Below are 8,663 nucleotides of genomic sequence, written 5' to 3' on the forward strand. Positions count from 1 at the left end.
TGGAGTGCAGTGGCGCAATCTCAGCTCACTGGAACCCCCGCCTCCAGGGTTCAAGTAATTATTCTGCCTCAGCCTCCCGAGTAGCTGGGACTACAAGTATGCACCACCACACCTGGCTAATTTTTTGTATTGTTAGTAGAAATGTGGTTTCCCCATGTTGGTCTGGCTCTTCTCAGACTCCTGACTTCAAGTGATCCGCCCACCTTGGCCTCCCAAAATGCTGGGATTACAGGCGTGAGCCACTGCAACCAGCCCACAAACAACTTCTTAGTGTATGTCCTGTACAACGTCTGGCAACTACACTGCCAGCACTAGCCCGAGCTGGTCCCTTGGCCAGTGTTCCCTCTCTCCAGCCATTCCCCTGGGTGGGTTAGCTGCTGAGTGAGATGGGCTGGGTAGGCCAAGCTCAGCATGAAAGCAGGAATCTGGGGTCAGAACCAGATGCAAGGAGGGGTCCAGGATGGGGACGACACAGAGTAGTGGAGGTGTCAGGCCAGGCCTGTGAGGTTCAGAGCTGGACCTGAACAGGATGGGGCCTCCAACTCAATCACCCCTACCCACCAAAGGGCAAGCTGGGCCCTGGCAAGTTGCAGGCTGACAGTTTGGAAGTACAGGCCCCAGGTCTGAGTTCAAACCCTGACCCTGACTTATAAGCTGTGATCTTGGGTGGCCACTTACCTTCCTTCTCGAGCCCTTGTCCCATCTGTCAAATGGTAATATTAATACTAAACATAGGTGGTTATGAAGATTACAGGGGAATGGGGCACTCAGCACAGTGTCTGGTGTATACTAAGTGCTCAATAAATGGTAGGCATGATCATCACGTATGTTGTACATCTTTACACAATAATTATTTACGACAATGAGAAGTTATTATTCCTATAGACTGGACTTTTATTTCTGCTATCTTCCCAGCATCTAGAACGATGCCTAGTACACAGCAGGAGCTCAACAATTATGTGCTAAATGGCTGCACGATGGCAGAACAGTCTTTGCCTGCAGGGGCTGGTATGGGACCAGACACCCAACATTCACGAGGGTGGCCCATCCCACTCCCACGGACCAAGATTGCCCCAGTGATAAATAAACAAGACACAAGGGGACATAGAAACCCAGGCTGAAATGTGTGGCCTCCTTTCAGCTGAGTTCTGGACAATCAGCTCCTTTCCAGCCTGTGACAGGAGGTGGGTGGCCACAGGGGGCAGCTCTGAATCCTGACTCATGTCAAGGGCCTGTGGGGTGAAGAGTCTTGATCCGTTCCTCTAAGGCAGACAGAGAGGAGCCTGCAAAACAAATGCAGGATGAGCAAGGCACAACTGGCTGTCCTCACCTGGCCCCACCTCTGCGGCATCCACCACGCCTGGCTGGCATGGCCACAAGATGTCCTCAACACCCATGCCTGAGGACAGTGTACTGGTTCCATGGTTATTTGGGCAAACACACCTTCAAATTCCTGGTACCCCATTGGAGATGCCCCACAGCCCCAGCATGTCTGGAACTGAGCCCTTGACCTTCTCCCGCTCCAACCCTGTTGCTCCCTGGGTCTCCCACTTCTGTGAGTGGCACCTTCCTTCTCCTGGTTCTCCTGCCAGACAGCATGAGTTCTCTCCCATCCCATACCCTCTCTCCCCACATCCTGGCTGCTCCCGCAGATTCAACCTCCCAAATACCTCCCAACTCTCTCCATGCCCATGGCCACCCTCCAGGTCCAAGCGTGCCTTCCTTGTCGCTTGATTACTCCCTGCCACAACCTGGCCCTGTCCCCAACCTCATCTCCAGCAGTGGTTCCTGGGTGTGGGCCCCTGCTGGGCCACCCTCGGTCCTATGCACGCTCTTCTCCTTGCTTTGCTAGGCTACTTCCCACTCAGCCCGCAGGAGTCTGCCTCCTGGAAGACCACCGAAATATTCAAAAGTCAGTTACAGACACAATGACACTGCCCTTCTCAATATTTCAGCAGGTACCTTCCAAAATCAAGGACAGTCTCCCGCATGGCCAAAAGTCCATTTCCATGCTCAGGAATTTAGCTTTGATGCAGGGGATATTATGTAACATGCAATCCATCATTAAATTCTCCAAAACACCCTGAAAGCAGCTGCTTCTTTTGCTTTAAAGCAAGTTCCAGTCAAGAATCACACACTGGGGCCAGGCACGGTGGCTCACGCCTGTAATGCCAGCACTTTGGGAGGCCGAGGTGGATAGATCACTTGAGGCCAGGAGTTTGAGACCACCCTGGCCAACATGGTGAAATCCCATCTCTACTAAAAATACAAAAAGTGGCCGAGCACAGTGGCTCACACCTGTAATCCCAGCACCCTGGGCGGCCAAGGTGGGTGGATCACCTGAGGTCGGGAGTTTGAGACCAGCCTGACCAACATGGAGAAAACCTGTCTCTATTAAAAATAGAAAATTAGCTGGGTGTGGTGGCACACACCTGTAATTCCAGCTACTAGGGAGGCTGTCGCAGCAGAATCGCTTGAACCCTGGAGGCGGAGGTTGCGGTGAGCCGAGATTGCGCCATTGCACTCCAGCCTGGGCAACAAGAGTGAAACTCCGTCTAAAAAAATAAAAAATACAAGAATTAGCCAGGCATGGTGGTGCACACTTATAGTCCCAGCTACTCAGGAGGCTGAGGCAAGAGAATCACTTGAACCAGTTGCAGTGAGCTGAGATCGTGCCACTACACTCCAGCCTGGGTGACAGAGGGAGATTCCGTCTCAAAAAAGCCCGAAAAAAAAAAAAAACACAAAACCCCAAAAGAATCACACATTGCATTTGGTCGGACGTCCCTTTTAGTCCCCGTGAGTCCCCCTGCAGCACCCACACCCCTCGCCGAGGACCTGCAGTCCCCTGTGTACAGCGGCTTCCTGCACCACCTGCCTTCCCTCTGGACTGCAAGCTCTTGAGAGCAGAATCAAATCTGTCTTGGGTTTTGTGGCCTCCCCACCACCCCAGAGTGCTTGATGTATAACATATTCTTTGAAGTAGAATTGAGGAGATGACACAAATCCTATGTGCTCATAACCGTTCTTTGCTTTCATGATAAAATCTGTCGTCCAGTAAAGAGGGCTACAGTTGAGGTTTTTTTTTTTTTTTTTTTTTTTGAGATGGAGTCTTACTCTGTCACCCAGGCTGGAGTGCAGTGGCCCCATCTCGGTTCACTGCAACCTCCACCTCCTAGGTTCAAGCGGTCCTCCCATTTCAGCCTCCCAAATAGCTGGGATTACAAGCATGCATCACCATGCCTGTCTAATTTTTGTATTTTTAGTAGATGGAGTTTTACCATGTTGGCCAGGCTGGTCTCAAACTCCTGGCCTCAGGTGATCCACCCGTCTCAGCCTCCCAAAGTGCTGGGATCACAGGCATGAGCCACTGTGCCCAGCCGTGCTGCAGTTGAGTTTTAATTCAAAGTCTCACTCGGCCTAAACGGTGGAAAGTGTGAAAGTGTGGAAGGAGGTAAAGGCAGTTTATCATTGCCTGGCATGTTGTGTCGGCATGAGATGCGACATCCTTTTCTAGCGTGGAGAAGGGACAGGACACCCAGGCAGAGTTGTAGGGGGAAGGGCAGGGGGGACCAAGGTGGCGGCTCCCTTCTGGCTCTTTCCGAGTCAGGGCCTCTGCTTTCGCCCATCCTTCTGCACTCAGGGTCATTCCCAGGAGGTCTGGGGAGTTCTGGTGAAAGGAGCACGTGAAGCTAGGAGACAGAAAATGCCTTCTGAGTTATCAGCCTGCGGGGGCCATTCGGTCCCCAAGGCCCTCTCACTGGCACGGAGCGCTACACGCTGGCTAGAAAAACAACAGCCTGGACGGGGTCTTTGGAGGGGCAGGAAGGCCCACACGGCCCTGCGAGACGGAGAGGTCATTAAGAGTCACCAATATTTATTGACACAGCCATGACTGTTCCTGGGACAGCTGTGAATCAGAGGAACTGCCGGGAATAGCATTCAAAGGCCAGACTCACACTGTCTGACCAGCCGCCTGCCGGCCTCCCTCCCTCCTCTCCGCCCCCCCAACCAGGACGGGAACCTCTGCTGTGGCGGGTCCTGCCAGGCCCGGGGAGTCCTGGGTCCTGTAGTAGGCATTGCAGACACAAGGTGAATGCAGCAGGCTACCTGCTTTCTAGAACTCACTCCATGGGGCTGAAGACAAACTTCATTCCTTCTTGTGTTCAGCACATGGATTGTGAGCCTACTGTGTGCCAGCAAGGTTTCCAAGAACTGAGCTTGGTTATTCACTCTGCATTCTTTGAGCATCTACTGTGTGCTACGCGTTGTCTAGACACTAGGCGTCGGTACTCATTCTTGGTTTATTTTATTTTATTTTGAAACAGAGTCTCGCTCTGTTGCCCAGGCTGGAGTGCAGTGGCACGATTTCGGCTCACTGCAACCTCCGCCCCCTTTGTCAACCTCCACCTCAACAATTATTGTTTTTCAGCCTCCTGAGTAGCTGGGACTACAGGCGCACACCACCACGCTCGGCTAATTTTTTGTATATTTAGTAGAGACGGGATTTCACCATGTTGGCCAGGCTGGTCTCAAACTCTTGACCTCAAGTGATCCGTCCGCCTCGGCCTCCCAAAGTGTTGGGATTACAGGCGGGAGCCACAGTGCCCAGCCTCCTTTTGTTTTAAAATGCTCACTCAGGGCAACCTGAGGTGGTGAGGGGAAGCACAGACCCAGCTCTGTTCCCAGTCCCTTTGGGTTCTGGCAGCACTGACCCGGGCTGGGAGAGGGCAGTTTGCCCCATGCTCTAGTAGGGATCTGTGTCCCCCGAGGTCAGTCTGGTAGTGCGCAAGTACCTGGAGGGGACCGCATGCGTGAGCCCAGGCTGAGTGGCTGGCTGCTGCCCACAATAGCTCCCAGGGTACCCTGCTCCCCACTGGAGTGGCCCCCGTTGCCGGGAGACGCTGTGCAAAACAGTTCTGGCTGCTCTACAAGCTGGCAAAGCCCACAGGCCCCTGTGCTGCTGCAAGGAGCCCAGTCCCCTAATTAGAACCGGCCGGCTTGGCCTGCACCCTCCTCAGGCCTGAGCCGGACCTCACTGGCCATAAAACCTGCAAACTCTTTCTTGCACAACCCCTGGGAGGCAGCCTGCAGGAGCCTCAGAGGCGAGTCACTTCCCCTGGCTGAGGGACGGACAGGTGCAGCTGCGGCCACCCGCCTCCTGGACCACAGACTTAGCAGCTTTGAGGTGCAGAGCTGACCCTCCCAGGGCCTGGCACTCTGTGGGTGCTAGAAGGGGACTGCTAAAGAAAGAACCCCCACTGCCAGAGACCTGGTCCCCCGCCTGCCAGGCCTCTTACAGCACTTTCGCCACTTCCTGCAAAGCCAATCAGCTCAGCTCAGTCCCAGGCTGCTTCTCTGGGCCTCTGCCACACGGGCACAGACACACTGTGTGGCCATTATCTTACCTGACTGCGAATTCCTCTAGGGTAGGGATTGAGTTTTGTCTATCTCTGTATCTTGGCACCTGCCCTGGGTTTGGCACAGAGCAGGGACCAGGGAGGTTTGCCGGGTAGCTGAATTAAAATCACCTGGCTCTGGCAGGAGGGCGCCTACCTCCTTTTCCAGGAGCCAGAGATTTCTGAGCTGAACTTATTTTCCCACAGACCCCATGAGGCTGGCGTGGCCTGGGCCGTCAAAGTCTCCGGCCAGGTGGATTGGGCTGATTTCAGCTCGTAAGCCAGCTCTGGCTAAGCCCAGGCCGAGGTTTCCACTTGGAGAAGGTCCCCATGGTTGGGCTGGCGGAGGACACAACTCGGAACCTCTGACTAATCCCAGCTGTCCAACCTCTAGTCCCCGGTGCAAAGGGAGCAGCTGCCACTGAACTTCCTCTGCAGCCTCCCCTTAGCCCAGCCTGTGTGAGAGGTGGCCGGGACCTGGCTTCTAGGTTGAGGCCACCCTGATGTCTTCTGGCTCCATTGCAGCACCCAAAGGCCATGTCAGCTTGCAGAAAGCCATGGTCTCAGCCCCAAGAACCGTGTGCAGTGGCTTCCAGCAGGGCTGGGCCGGGCTGAATATTTTCAGGAAAGGTGGCTACACTTTTCTGAGCTTTGCGAGTGTTTGTCCATACCAGAGGCAGTGGGATTCCCTGGTGGGAGGCAAGAGGGGCGGGCTGTCAACTGAGACAGGGACTTCAAAGGGCTCCCTGGGCCCCCTGCTCGGGCCTCCAGCTGCAGGATGGGCTGAGCTGCCAGCCGGCAGCTGGCAAAACACAGCTCTGCTTGCCCAAAGCACCAAATAGCAAACAAGGATGATGTGAAAGCAGTGGAAGTTCTGGATCTCAGTGACAGCGGGGATCCTGCTGGAAGTAGGGGTTTGAGGGCGGCCTCAGGCTGCGGCACAGGCAGGGTCTGCAGCAGCACTTCCCTGGGGCGGAGCAGGGCAGGGCCCCCCCCCAACGTCAAGTGGCCCCAGCTGGTCCTCAGCTGCCTCTTCCAGGGGCGAACGACTCAGCTTTTGCTGATGATTTAGTTCCTAATTTGGGCCGGGTGTGGTGGCTCACACCTGTAATCCCAGCACTTTGGGAGGCCAAGGCAGGCGGATCACTTGAGGTCAGGAGTTCAAGACCAACCTGACCAACGTGGTGAAACTTCGTCTCTACTAAAAATACAAAAATTAGCTGGGCATGGTGGCAGGCGCCTGTAATCCCAGCTACTTGGGAGGCTGAGGCAGCAGAATCACTTGACCCGAGGAGGCGGAGGTTGCAGTGAGCTGAGATTACACCACTGCACTCCAGCCTGGGTGACAGAGTGGGACACCATCTATAAATAAATAAATAAATAAGTAAGTTGGGTATGGTGGCTCACACCTGTAATCTCAGCACTTTGGGAGGCTGAGGTGGGCAGATCACTTGAGCTCAGGAGTTCAAGACCAACCTGGCCAACATGGAGAAACCCCACTCTACTAAAAATACAAAAATTAGCCAAGTGTGGTGGCGGGTGCCTGTAATACCAGCTACTTGTAATCCCTTTAGGCTGTGGCAGGAGAATCGCTTGAACCTGGGAGGCAGAGGTTGCAGTGAGCCAAGATGGCACCACTGCACTCCAGCCTGGGCGACCGAACAAGACTCTGTCTCAAAAATAAATAAATATAAAAATAAACAAATAAAATAGTTTCTAATTTGTCCATGTCCTGCAATGAGCCTACCAGGAAAAGTGAGGACCTGGATCATCTCTGTGTGGTACAGTAGAGGAGGGGAAACTGGCATTTATGAAGCCGCAGCTGTATGCCCAGCTTGTGTGACGTGTTAAGGATAGGATGAAGTGGGAGGCTATCATCTAGAAGCCACGGGTGAGAGCAGCAGCCCCCACAGGTGGGAGAGCAGAAGGAGGTGAGGCCAGGCCTCGTGCTGCCCTGAGCTCAGCTGGAGATGGGGAGCCCCAGGCCCCTGCCCTCATGGGTGGGACCTGGCTGCGCTTCCCGAGGATGAGGTCTTTGGTGGACCACATCACTGGAAAGGAGGGAGGGGTGGGAGAGAGGAAGTGGTGTCTGGGCTTGAGGCTGCAGCTGTATCCTCCTCAGCCTCTCTCCAGCTCTCCTCGCCCAGCTCTGGGCCTGTCTTTCCTCCTGCCCCCACTGGGATCCTGGCAGAGGCTACAAAAAAGCACGCCCCCGCCCAGTCCCCCGACCTGCCTCCTGGTCTCAGACATTCCCGTGTGACTCAGGAGGGTGGAGAAATGCCTGAAAGCTTCTCAGCATCCTCTTTTGTCCCCTCCCCGGCTGCTGGCCAGAATTCCCCACCTTTTCTATGGGACCCGGATAGCCTGCTGGACTCCTCAGTCCTGCAGGGCACATAGGGCCTGAACCCTGCTTCCACTCAGGAAAAACCTGGCCTGTCCAAGGGTGTGGCTGGCGGGCCCAGTGAGAGGCCCCTGCCAACTGAGTTGCTGCTGCAGGGCCCGGACTTGTACGCCACGCACAGGGGTGGCTTCTGAGCTCTCTCACTGACTTAATTGAAAAATTTTTAAAAATCTCGTCCAGGCCTGGACAGGGGACCCTGGGCTCTAGAATCCATCCCAGGGCACACATCTGCAGGAGCCCATCTCCTCTTCCAGGAGCCAGAGGTATCAGAGCTGAACTCTTCCCTTCAGGTCCCCCGAGGCTGGCATGGCCTGGGCCGTCGAAGTCTCTGGCCAGGTGGACTGGGCTGATTGCAGCTCATAAGCCAGCTCTGACCAAGCCCGGGCTGAGGTTTCCACTTGGGGGAGTGGAAGCCCCCGTCCCACAAGGCCCTTGTTCCTCCTGAAGGAAAGAAACAGCAAGGGCCAGGCCAGGTGCAGTGGCTCACACCTGTAATCCCAACACTTTGGGAGGCCGAGGTGGGAGGATGGCTTGCGTCCAGGAGTTCGAGACCAGCCTGGGCAACATAGTAAAACCCTGTCTCTACAAAAAAATAAAAAATAAAAAATTAGCTGGGTAAGGCGGTGCATGCCTGCGGTCTCAGCTACTCGGGAGGCTGAGGCAGGGTGATCTCTTGAGCCTGGGAGGTTGAGGCTGCAGTGAGCTGTGATTGCATAATTGTACTCCAGCCTGGGTGACTGAGTGAGACCCTGTCAGAAAGAAAGGGGGAAAGAGAGAGAGAGAGAGAGAGAGAGAGAGAGAGAGAGAGAAAAGAAAGAAGGAAGAAAAAAAGAGGGGAGGAGGAGGGGAGGAGAGGGGAGGGG

The sequence above is a fragment of the Rhinopithecus bieti genome, unplaced genomic scaffold (assembly GCF_001698545.2).
Source record: "Rhinopithecus bieti isolate Rb0 unplaced genomic scaffold, ASM169854v2 scaffold_40368, whole genome shotgun sequence".
NCBI classification, from domain to species: Eukaryota; Metazoa; Chordata; class Mammalia; order Primates; family Cercopithecidae; genus Rhinopithecus; species Rhinopithecus bieti.